Consider the following 4220-nt stretch of genomic DNA (forward strand, 5'->3'; position numbering starts at 1 on the left):
GCGCCGGCCCCGTCCCCCCCAGCCACCGCCGCCGCCGCCGGTTGCTAACAACGGCCGCCGAGGGCGACGCTCGCCTCAGAGACGGCGCCCGCCTTCGCCGCCGCCCGGCCTACCGCTTGTTTTCATCCAGCCGGCCTCCTTTTATTTATTTATTTTAACTAACTAATTTATTTATTTATTTATAATTTTATAAGTAAATTTTTCTCACCATGAACTCACTTAACTTTAAAAAATAGATACCACTATTCCCATCGTACAGCTGTTTAATGCAATTCAGATATTCACATTTCCATATAAACACTGGAAAAGTTAAGAACTATTTGCATATATTTCATCTTCTTCATTACCAATCTAATATATTTAACTTCCAAAGGCTGAATGGAGACTCAAGCATATAGGAAATGGTTAAAAAAAAAAAAAAAAAAAAAAAACACAAAGAGAAGAACCAAAGAGAAGGCATAGCTTGTCCAAGTGTAGCTACTTTATCTAACTGCTATCTATGACACCTACCAGAAATTTTTGCCTTCTATTTCCCCTCTATGTGGTGCATAAGGTTCCGGGTAATGCTGATGTGTTGATTCAGGTCAGGAGTGACTCTCCTGACGGCCCCACTTCCCATGCTTTTGTGCGCAACGTGGAGCTGTCTCAGAGCACACCGTGTTGCTCCAGGAGGAAGCTGACCCGAAAGAGCTCCAAGATTTCATCTCGTATGCTCCATCTGCTAAAGCATATTCAATCTGCAAGACCTGGCTAAAGGTAATCTAAAGTAAAACATCCCAAAATGCACATAGCGTGGACATTGTCTCCTCCACACCGACCTTTTGCTCTGCTGATCTGCTGCTATTGCACCATGCTCCTTGCTAATGTAGACACAGAGGAAATCTACGTCTACAGTTACTCCTTCTCTTTAGAAGAGTCATTCGTTCTGCTACAGTCCAGGTTATTCCATTCTTAAAAGGTGTTTCTATGCTGTGCCAGGGTCATATTGCTTTTCAATATTTATTTTGTTCAAACTCCCCAGGTGGTCCACACACAAACATTGTTGTACTACCTGCACTGTGAAAAAATCTACTGTTATCTGAAAACATACTTTTACTTGTAGTAATGTGTTATTAAAAAGTCGCTCTCATTGTAACCTAACCAAATCAGGCTGGAGAGTTGGGTGGAGAGGAACCTCCTGAGGTTCAACAAGGGCAAGTGCAGAGTCCCGCATCTAGGGAGAAATAGCCGTAGGCACCAGTACAAGCTGGGGACTGACCTGCTGGAGAGCGGCTCTGCAGAGAAGGACCTGGGAGTGCTAGTGGACGACAAGTTGACCATGAGCCAGCAATGTGCCCTTGTGACCAAGAAGGCCAATGGTCTCCTGGGCTGCACTAGGAAGAGTGTTGCCAGCAGGTCGAGGCAGGTGATCCTGACCCTCTACTCAGCCCTGGCGAGGCCTCATCTGGAGTCCTCTGTCCAGTTCTGGGCTCCCCAGAACAAGAGAGACATGGAGCTACTGGAGAGAGTCCAGCATAGAGCTACGAAGATGATCAGAGGGCTGGAGCACCTGCCCTGTGAGGAACGGCTGTGAGAGCTGGGCCTCTTCAGCCTGGGGAAAAGAAGACTGAGGGGGGATCTTATCAATGTGTACAAGTACCTGAAGGGAGGGTGTCAAGGGGATGGGGACAAACTCTTTTCAGTTGTCCCATGCAACAGGACAAGAGGCAATGGGCAAAAGCTGAACCACAGGAAGTTCTGCCTGACCGTGAGGGGGAATTTCTTCCCTGTGAGAGTGACGGAGCACTGGACCAGGTTGCCCAGAGAGGTGGTGGAGTCTCCTTCTCTGGAGATCTTCAAGGCCCGCGTGGATGCAATCCTGTCTAACATGCTCTAGGTGACCCTGCTGAGTGCGGAGGCTGGACTAGGTGATCTCCAGAGGTCCCTTCCAACCTTACCGATTGTATGATTCTATGAAATCACCTTGTAGTCATGGTGAGTGAATTGTTCAGGCATCCAAGCACCAAATGACATTATGCATATGGCAAGCCTGGCTTGTTCTTTCTGCTTGTTAGCTTTGCAAAACTGACAGTAGTAATAAGTAGCAAAATATATATCTATAACGTGATTCAAATACAATCAAGGAGCTAAAGAACTGTGTAAGAGATGATGTGTACAAAGCCATATTGCAAAGTAGATCTACCTATTACACTTTTGTACAAGAATTCAGATTTTAAATTAGTTTTATTTATCTTGCTCATATTTTACTTCAAGTATAACTGGATGTTACGATGCAAGCTTGTAAGTCAGCCAGTATATCTCCTTACACATTTTTAAAGCAAAGGACAACTGTGTTTGACTAATTAGAATCCTAAATCATTGTCAACATGTAATCATTAAATGTATAAATAACAATGGACTAATTATAACGTCCTTTCACTGAATAAAGCATTTTACAGAAAAATTCATGCATTTATCTTCATAGCAATCCCAAAACCTCTACTAATATCAGTGGCCTTCCTTGCAGAGGGAGGACTTACTAAAGTGGTGACACTCACATGATATTGTAAAGGTTTGTTTGAAATTAAAAAACTTAGGACTCTCTTAAAAATAAAAAAGTAAAGTTAATTCTGCTGAAAGAAATATCCCCATTATGTTAGTGCAACACTATGGATTCATTTGGTATTGATCTATTTATATCTCCCAAATATAAGTAGGCTTCATGTGGCATTTTTTAGATGCAGGAGAGTAAGGTACTGTCTTTTGCTGGGGAAGAATTGCACTGTTTCTCATATTTCCATTGGGATAGCAGAAATAATAGCTTCCTGCTCGGGTCTGGGTGTTCATAGCACGGTTCATGTGACAATTTTGGAGATACAATTCACTTTGACGTTGCTGCCCTCCAATGGTCATATTAAGATTTCCGTGTGTCCAGGAAAACCTTTAAAAACAAATACTATATTAAGTCTCGGATCAGATAACTGAGAAGCTAAAAATATTTTAGTCTCCATCTAGCATATTCTCTTGTATGTGTATTGGGTAAAGGATATTTATTCTCCACACTGGTGAAACAATGTTTTTCACCCTACGTACTTCAGAGCCAAATGTGGTCAAACAAGTATTATCTGAATGCAGGTCTCCTTCATGTGTCACCATGTGTGTTGTGAAAATGAAATAAAAACAGCATTTACAGTCTGACTTTAAAACCCAGTAAAACTTTCAGACATAGCAACCAGAAAAATGATCTTTTGGGTTTTTTTAGTTTCAAATGCCAAACAGCTCAGCTTCTCAAAACTGGTGTCTCACATTGCAGTACTTCCTTGCCCTACCAAAGCTGGATTTCTCTTCAGATACACTAATTCGTTTAATAAAGGCTATCTTCTTCTTAGAGAACTTGCCTTGCTTGACTTAGATCATTTCCAGTTCTGAGACACTTAGAAATAACTTGCAGTTCTACATGGATATTCCTCATTATTTCCTCTTTTAACATCATCTGTGGTGTTATTGTGTGTTCTTATAGGAGTCAGTCCTTTTGTTTGCTTCTATTTTTCACCCTTCTTTAAACTTCTGTTTCCCACATCTCTCCTGTATCTGCAAGTCTGTTCCTCACTGAAACATCTAAGTTGGTATTGCTATTTGTCTGCTAAAATCCTCATATTGTAATTTCTTTCAAGTCACATGGGATTATACAAACCAGACACACCCAACATGTAGGAGAGCATGTGGAAAATGCATACACAAAGGAGTCACTCATTCCTTTCCAACAGTGTTTGGGCAGATACATCACTCTAATTAGGCTGGAAATGGACTACGCCTCTCTGCAGGGATCTAGCTGGAGTGTGCCGTCCTGGTGTGATACTGGGACTTTCAGACAGGGCAGAACAAGGGGCTCATGGTCCAGGTCCACAGACACGTTCAAATATCCCTGGAGTCAGTGAGGATTATTGGACCATACAGTCTGACCTCCTTTTGTCACAAGCTATTGCATTTCACCATTTCATCCAAAGAGTAATGTGCATTTTGTTAAAATTAGTGGTTTTCATTCTGGGCTCCATGAGTACCTGGGGCCCCACTGATTTTTTTTAAGGAATCTATGAAAGCTAACAAGGAAACCAACTTCTGGTTAAATTCACAATCCCATATCGGGCATCTGCTTCATGATGTGCCTTTCTTCTCCAGATTAAAGAAAAAGGTTAGTCTTTTCCTTGTCTTTTTTTTTTTTTTTTTTTTTTTTTTTTTTT

The sequence above is a fragment of the Rhea americana genome, unplaced genomic scaffold (genome assembly GCF_003343005.1).
Source record: "Rhea americana isolate MKP2758 unplaced genomic scaffold, rheAme1 scaffold_47, whole genome shotgun sequence".
Taxonomy (NCBI): Eukaryota; Metazoa; Chordata; class Aves; order Rheiformes; family Rheidae; genus Rhea; species Rhea americana.